Source organism: Lolium perenne, chromosome 7, assembly GCF_019359855.2.
Source record: "Lolium perenne isolate Kyuss_39 chromosome 7, Kyuss_2.0, whole genome shotgun sequence".
Lineage (NCBI taxonomy): Eukaryota > Viridiplantae > Streptophyta > Magnoliopsida > Poales > Poaceae > Lolium > Lolium perenne.
Window position 1 is genome coordinate 36,084,351 of NC_067250.2, and position 9,546 is coordinate 36,093,896.

Genomic DNA, 9,546 nt, shown 5'->3' on the forward strand with positions numbered 1-9,546 from the left:
GCAGCCGCCCGCACCACGGCGGCGAAGGCCTCGACGGCGCCATCACACCGGAGGCGCCGAAGAGCACCGCGGCAGAGAGAGGGCGACCGCGATGGGGATCGGCGAAGGAGCGGCTAGGACCAGATCGACGCCGATGATCTGGTGCGCCGTCAAGTGGCGGTGGCCGATGCGCCCCATCTCGCCGGCGGCGATGGCCGGAAGCGGCCGGGAAATATCGGAGAAGACGGCGGCGACCACGGCGTCGCCAGAGCTCTAGGGTTAGGGTTAGGACACGGGCGCGAGGTGGTGGGCGAGTGAGCGACCGCTCGGGTCGGTTGGACCCGAGCTGGTTTAGCCCAACCCACTGGGCCACCCTGACAGGTGGGCCCAGGGGCAAAAATGACTTTTCACAATTCAATAAAAACCTGAAACTTTGAAATTCAATAGAAAATTGATAAAAGCTCTGAAAAAATAATTAAAAATATGTAAATGGATCAGCATAAAATTCTCTATCTAAATAAAATATCAAAGAGAATTTTTGAAGACAATTAAGAATAGGTCTTAATTTGATGATTTAAATAATGATTTAAATCACACATATTATTTTCAATAATGAAAATAAGTCCATAAATACAATTAGAGTTTAAAAACACCTTGACAACATTTCAAGGTTGTATTTTACCCTAAACAGAGTATCCCTAAATTATTCTTAGTATTAACCTCTCACATGAGATAATAATGACATCGGAAGGGGGGAATCAAACCCTAAAACTGGAATCATGCATAATTGCTTCTTTAACCATTGCCCTTATCGGACAATGATGCTAATTTTCCGAACCAGAGGACAAGGGTCAGTCCACACCATCCAACTGCAAAACTTTGCAGTGTTCAGGCAAGTTCATCACTTGCTCATGTCAATTGTGTATTTCTATCAAATTACTTGCAAAGTACTATGGTTATCACTATCGCATAAAAACCAAAACCACTATTTTCATAACTATGAATATGACTATGTGGTTGGCAATGGAACCATGGATTGTGTTGATATGGTGGAGGTTCCATTGCAAGGGTTATATCCATCTAGGAATAAACAACAAATGTCGCCAGTGATTCTTGTGCCGTAATAACCGTGTTAACCATAAGATCCGGAGTGGGACGGAATAGTCAAAAGTGTTTCCACCTCTCGTTCATCAACGGATGCGCTCTACCGTAGTACACTTGTAATCCAAGGGGGCAAGCTGGTGAGGCTGGGGAGTCCTAAGTCCCCACGGCATTGTCCGTAGTACACTTGTCGCCCGAAGGAGCAAGATGGTGAGGCTGGGGAGTCCTAAGTCCCCACGGTATTGCGGTCTATGATGGGTTGCAGCTACCGGCGAAGGAGTTTGGTTCGATCCCAGACTGTCGTCGTGGTCGGGGTCCACCCTGAAATATATGGGAATAATGGGACCGGCGAGGACCCAGGGTTGGGGCATGCAACAAAGGGTGGGTGTTCGAGGTAGCGGAGGAACATGATTGGCTAGACCTTATACCGGGCCTAACACCGAAGGAAGTGTGGACGGGAAAGCTGCCCGGTTGGCACCAAGGTTAAGATCTCTTATGGGTAAAGCAACACACCTCTGCAGAGTGTAAAGAACTGTGACCTGTCACTCCCTGTTCCGGGATAAGGAACTGCGAACGCGGCCGGAAAGGAGCTCCATGAAGTTCTAGTAAACCGGTGAAGGCTGACGGACATAGCTCTTTGGAATAAAAGCAATCTCTTGAAGAAATGTTTATCAAAACTTGCATTGGTATTAGACTTTCTGGTCTAATATCGTAGCTAGAGCATTAAACACCTCTTATCTATAATGAACTTGTTGAGTACGCTCGTACTCATACCACTCTTAAATCCCATGCTTAGATTGTCTGAATCGTCTGGAGGAGGACTACGACAACAATGAAGGAGCCGAGATCATCGGCTTTGAAGAACCAGACCTCTCTGGAGGTATCGAGGGCGTAGACTACCTCATCGTCTACGGAACCGGGGAGGCTTCCGGAGGAGATCAAGCCTGAACATCTCGAGTAGTAATAGTAGCCGAGCAGCCCGAACTCTTAGTATTTAGCTGCTCGAGGAAATAAATGTATAACTTAATGAGACTCTTATATTGTAAGCTAAGTTGGGTTCGCCTCGAACCCAGGAGTATTCCTCTTAGGACCCAAGAGGAGCTCCGAGACGACATATGTATGATATTTGTAATAATAAATGAATGAGTTATGGACCTGCTATGTTCTGTTGTACTACTTTGAGGGATGTAATATTTGCGGAATGGTACTTCGTGAATGTTATATCAACGACTGGCATACTACAACATGCAGTGGTATGCAGGGTCACCACAGTTGGTATCAGAGCAAAATCTTTGACCTTAGGTTGGAACCTAGTAAATGGGACCACACGTTAGGAGTCAAATAGGATTAGTAAAGAATTCTCTAAAAATATGGTGTATATTCAATTGAGAATACAACAATCATATCTTTTAGTGCGATAATTCTTTATTATCTCTATTATGATGTGTTATTACTAATCTTATAATCTTTCTATTTCTACAGCCAACATGGCAAGTTCACGTCCCGGACGAAATGTGAAAGTGATGGATTCCACACTGAGTGAATACGAAGGAGGACTTGCAGATATTCTACGAGCCATGTTACTTGAATTTGGGTGTGATCCCCAGATCCAAGTAAAGAAATACATATACTATGATGGTACTGTATTGGCCAAGTGTAGGGTAGGACTGCGACTTCCCGAATCTCTGGGAATGAGCGTAGTCATGCCAGCAGGGGAAGCCAGGACTATCAACACAGCCTACCATATAGCTGTTATGAGAGCCATAACCGACATTCGGGAACATAAGACGAAAGAGCTTATGGGTTCCGAATTCACCCACATTCCTCATAATCAGGAGGAAGAGGATCCCATGCTTAACCACTACAAATATGCAAAACGCAAACCAATAGCAGCTGCAAAATACATGGACAATAGCCGCAACTTTATATCATTACTCTTTCAGTTGAACCATCATCTGACGGGAGCAATTGATACGATGCTAGAGGAGTTTACTGAACCCAAGGAGGAGACTAGGGGGAAAGAACCTATGGAGAATGTGGTGCACACACCAGTTTACTCAGCTGGTGACTACATTAGTATTGATCCTCTTGAGCGTGAACCTACACCTGTTACACCTGGGAACTATCTGGGTAGTTCCTATGGGGGATATGAGGGCGGAGAGGAAACAATCAGCGTTCCGAGACTCCTATAGAAAATTCCACGGGTTGGCGTTGGGGATCTGATACTGGAACTCATAGTACTTCAGTGTATTACGACGGGGAGATGAATGATGACACCACAACACAGAACCAGAGTTATCCAAGTAATGAAGGAGTTGATGGAGGGTATCCGACACAGGTTGAGTCGGGTACGAGTGTTGAAAACACCTATGGTGGAGCTACAGGGGAGTATACCCGATGGGTGGACTATGATGCACTTAACGATCAGTTTGTGAACACTGATTTCTCCCTAGGATCATCATCGGATTCCGATTACCAGCCGACGGGGAGACCTTATGTTCCAGGGTCTATCAGGAGGACGACACGTTCGACCGGATGGAAGCCTGGGATGTACCGGGAGTGAAGATCGACTAGAGTCCACCAAGGGAGGCGAGGCTATAATACACAAGTACCACGTGTATTATAGTATGTAATATTTGTAGAAATTTGTACATATACTTTAATAAGTGAGTTTGCATACTCACATCGACTTGAGTATTGTAATAAGACCACTTAAGTATGTATATACATGGTATATGTTTTGTATGATCTGGATTTGCTTCTTGATTTCCATTGCGTGACTAGTTCTGTGCAAAAAGTTGAGCTCAGAAAACTTGCGCATGGAGTAATTATGAGTATCATCTTGTGTTGCAGAACTAGGGGGTTATGTCGGGAGCGTTAGGAGAGGAGACCGAAGCGCAGCGCATGGAGCGCGAAGCAAAACAAAAGGAAGAGGCTGATGAAGCAGCCAGGAATCAGTTTCCACCACCACCACCACCCATGACGCAGCAGAATTTTGTACAGTACATGCAGCTGGTGGAGGAAAGACAACGTGTAACGTTGGAGCAGCAGAACAAATTCTTCCAAGAATTGCTGCAACAGAACCGGGTAGAGAGACCCGAGAATCCGGGAGTCACTCTAGCAGACTTCCAGAACACCAAGCCTATATCTTTCGCATACGCGCCCGAGCCAATGGACGCGGAAGATTGGCTTATGGATACTGAGCGAAAGCTCAATACCGTTGGATGTAACGACCAAGAGAAGGTCCGTTATGCTACCCATCTGATGTGTGGACCCGCAGCATCATGGTGGAATAATATTGTAGCCGTTTACCCGGCTGGAAAGGTATTTACCTGGGAGGAATTCGCAAGGAAGTTCAGGGAATCCAATGTTCTTGAAAGTATCATGGAACTGAAGCGTCGAGAATTTGAAAGTCTCGAGCAGAAGGACAAGGCCATCCTGACCTATGTCAGGGAATTCTCCAAGCTGTCTCGGTATGCAGTTGAAGAAGTCAACACCGAGGACAAGAAGAAGAAAAGGTTTTTGAGGGGGTTAAGTCCCCAGTTCAAGGTTCAGCTCCGTATGATGAGAGCAACGGAGTTTCAAGAGTTGGTGGATGCTGCCATCACTCTGGAAGATGATTTCAAACAACTGCAGGAGGAAAAGAGGAAGAAGGCCAAGTTTGAGCCTAAGAGATTTTCCAATAACAAGCCTAATACCAGCTTGAATTTCAAGCCAAGATACAACAACAACAACAACAACAACAACAACAACAACAACAACAACAACAGCAACTACTACGGTAGTAGGAAGAATCAAGCATTTCAGACTGCAAACCAAATAGTTTGCCGTATTTGTGGAATTAAAGGACATACTTCGAAGGACTGTCGCAAACCCAGAATCATTTGCTTCGGGTGTCGTCAGGAGGGGCACATGATGAAGGACTGCCCCAATAAGAAGAATGGAGGAGGTCAGTCTGGAGGAGGAGGAAGCCGAGGAGGAAACACCGGAGGGAACTGGAAGAATAAGAAGCCCTTCGGCAAGCTGAACTGCACCAGTCTGGAGGAGGTGGTCAACTCCGATCAGGCGGTGATAGGTACGCTCCAGATACTCACTCATCCTGGCAAAGTACTTTTTGATACTGGTGCAACTACATCATTCATTTCTCAACAATTCATCATCAAACATGGGATTAGTTGCACTAAGTTAGACACACCCATAACCATACTTTCTGCGGGGGGAACGATAGTAGTAACCCATACCAAACAAAAACAAGTCATCATGATCAATAAGTGCGCGTTTGACGCGGACCTGTTCATTTTACCGATGAAGGACATTGATGTCATTCTTGGTATGAACTGGTTAGAAGCTAATGGAGCATTGATCGACTGTGTGAACAAGACGGTATCCTTGAAAAGCCCCGATGGAAGTAGAATGATCTACCAAGGCGACAAACATACACAGATTGAAGTTGAGCTATAGTTAAACAGCATGAAGGAGGTGAAGTTAGAGGATATACCTGTAGTGAATGAATTCCAGGATGTGTTTCCTGCGGAATTACCTAGTATGCCACCAGATAGGGAGATAGAATTCACTATCGACCTAATTCCAGGAACAGCTCCGATTGCTAAGGCACCATACAAGATGGGGCCCAAGGAGTTGAAAGAACTTAAGGAGCAACTGGATGACTTGGAACAAAAAGGATTCATACAAGAGAGTGTTTCACCATGGGGATCACCTGTGATCTTCGTGGATAAAAGAGATGGAGGAAGAAGGATGTGCGGAGACTACAGGAATCTGAACAACGTCACAATCAAGAACAAGTATCCACTTCCAAGAATACAAGATCTATTCGATCAAGTTAGAGGCGCGGGAGTCTTTTCCAAAATTGATCTAAGATCCAGTTATCACCAGATAAAGATCAAGAAGGAAGACGTTCCGAAAACTGCCTTTGTCTCAAGGTATGGACATCATGAATACCTTGTAGTGCCTTTTGGATTAACCACTGCCCCAGCAATTTTCATGAATCTCATGAATAAGATTTTCATGCCATATCTAGACAAGTTTGTCATCGTATTCATTGATGATATCTTGATCTATTCCAAAAACAAAGCCGAACATGCTGAACATCTGAGGTTAGTGTTGCAAACACTAAGAGAACATCAACTCTATGCCAAATTTAGCAAGTGTGAATTTTGACTAGATCAAGTGGAATTCCTTGGTCATGTCATTAGTAAAGATGGAATAGCTGTTAACCCGAGCAAGGTAGCAGCAGTTCTTGAATGGGAAGCACCCAAGACTGACAAGGAAATCCGAGGATTCCTAGGAATGGCAGGATATTATCGGAGATTCATTGAGGGATTCTCCAAGATAGCAGGACCAATGACAAAGCTGATAAGGAAGAACACACCTTTCGTGTGGTCAGAGGAGTGTGAGAAGAGTTTTCAAACTCTAAAAGAGAAACTCACCACAGCACCGGTGTTAGCAGTTCCGGAAGTTGGCAAGGATTATACCGTGTATTGTGACGCATCCAAGCATGGATTGGGTTGCGTACTCATGCAAGATCGGAAAGTGATATCTTATGGATCGAGGCAACTCAGACCTCATGAAGTAAATTATCCAACACATGATTTGGAATTAGCAGCAGTTGTATTTGCACTCAAAACATGGAGACATTTTCTCTATGGAGCCAAGTGTGAGCTCTATACAGATCATAAGAGTCTCAAATATTTCTTCACTCAGAAGGAACTCAACATGAGGCAGAAAAGATGGCTAGAATTGATCAAGGATTATGATTTGACCATCAATTACACTCCAGGGAAGGCCAATGTTGTCGCAGACGCCTTGAGTAGGAAGAGCACCGGCGGAGTGGAACAAGAAATCTCACCAGAGTTGAGGAAGGAAATAAGTCAAGCCCAAATACAACTTTGGGAGAAAGAAGCTCATGAAGGACTATCGGCTTTGCAAGTAGCCGATGAGTTAAATGTTAACCTGAAGAATGAGATAATGATGGGTCAGCTGGACGATCCATTCATCGTTGAGGAGATGAGAAGAATAGATGAAGGTAGACCATTAGAATTTCACCGCGGAGAATCTGGATCATTATGGTTCCAGAAAAGAATTTGTGTTCCGGATATTGCTGAAATTAAGGAAGTAATACTCTGGGAAGCCCATCAAACACCATATTCCATTCATCCGGGTAGTACAAAGATGTACATGGATCTAAAGGAGTTATTCTGGTGGAATAATATGAAGAGAGAGATAGCACAATATGTGGCGGAATGCCATACCTGCCAGAGAGTGAAGGCTGAACACCAGAGTTCGGCAGGAAAGTTACAACCTTTACCTATTCCAGAGTGGAAATGGGAGGAAATAGGGATGGATTTCATCACCGGACTACCCATGACTAATAAAAAGAAGGACATGATATGGGTAATCGTGGACCGGTTGACGAAGAGCGCACACTTCTTAGCGGTAAATCAGCAGGACAAAGGAGAGAAACTCATCGATCTTTACATCAAAGAGATCGTGAGTAAGCATGGAGTGCCTAAGAAGATCGTGTCGGATCGAGGATCCGTGTTCACGTCAGCATTCTGGAAGCAACTACACGAAGCTTTAGGATCCAAGTTGGACTATAGTACCGCTTATCATCCCCAGACAGGTGGATAAACCGAGAGAACCAACCAGATCTTAGAGGATATGCTTAGGGCTTGTGCCCTAGACTTCGGAGGATCATGGGAGGAGCACTTACCACTAGCAGAGTTTTCATACAATAATAGCTATCAAAGCAGTATCAAGATGGCACCGTTTGAAGCTTTGTATGGAAGAAAGTGTAGATCACCGATATGTTGGTATGAAGCCGGAGCAAGCAAAGAGTTCAACCCTGATTATGTCAAGGAAAAGGATAGGCTCAAGATAGCCCAAAGCCGATAGAAGAGTTATGCCGATCAAAAGAGGAGAACATGGGAGCCACGAGTTGGAGACATGGTATACCTTAAAGTGAGCCCGATGAAAGGACTCCAGAGGTTTGGAGTAAAAGGAAAGCTCAGCCCTAGGTACATCGGACCTTTCAAGATTTTGAGTCAAAACCGAGGGTTAGCCTTCGAGTTAGAACTACCGGGAAGGTTATCTCAGGTTCACAATGTATTCCATGTGTCGCAACTCAGAAAATGTTTGAAGACCCCAGATGAGCCGGTATCACATGAAGAACTTGAGCTACAACCAGATTTGACATACATCGAGAAGCCAGCGAAGATTCTCGAGGAAAACTGGAAACAACTCAGGAATCGAGCGATAAAATACTGCAAGATACAATGGAAGCACCATCCCGAGAGGGAAGCCACCTGGGAAAAGGAGGAAGACCTGAGGAAAACATACCCCGAACTTTTCAGGTATTACAACCACAACTTCGGGACGAAGTTTTCTTTAAGGGGGAAAGGCTGTAATATCCCAGGTTTAGAGACGATCGAGGGGTAGATTTTAGAAAGGGATGTGCATTGCATTGTAATTTACGGGGAAATTTCGCGCTTTTAAAACAAAACTGCATCGAAGGGGGACATGTTTCTCTCTCGACACCTTACAGGGTTAGGGTTTCGAGAGTGCGATGAACTTGTTCCTACTTGTCTAAATTAGGGTTTTGAGAAGAGAGAAGTGATAATTGCATTGAAATCTTAAGTTGTATGATTGAATTACAAGTTAAATGGTATGTTTGAATTCAAACCAAATTTGAATTTGAATTTCAAATTCAAACATCATATAATCATCACATAATTCAAATTTGAGATAATTTCACAAACAATTACCATTAAGCAATAATATAAGTAATACAACTATTACATTAAGCTCAATAAGGAAAACTTGGGCTTTATTGATCATCACACACATAATACATTGTCTTTACAATATTCAGATTTGAATTATGGAATTACAACATATTACAAGAATTGGACAAAATGGAAAATGAAAAGAAAGAAAAGTACAATTTAATGTTCTATCCTAACACTACAAGCTAATCTTCATTTAGCCTTGTACTTGATGATCTTCATGATCATTGGATCATCACTTTGTTCCCTGCACACAAACACAAAGAAAATAAAAAACAAGTGTTATGCCAAGTGGCATAGCCACTTGCCAGGTTAGCAAATAAAGGAAATGAAGAGGATATGATCAAGTCTCTGCCGAGCAGATCCATGCCACAGATAGGATCAAGTCCAAGTGCACAGCACTTGCACACACACACAACCAGGCAGCACACAAGGCTGTGTGCATGTGTAACAACACACACACACACCAGATTGAGTCACCACAAGCTGCAGGTGGTGCTGTCGACCAACAGAGCAAGCCAGAAGCATATAAAACTTGCCACAGTAAACCCTAGGTCACTTCATCGACAGAATTGAACTGGTAAGCCACCAAGAACACCAAGAACACCAAGAACAGATAGAACAGCCTCACTGTTCAATCTATTCCAGCACACCACTGAATTAA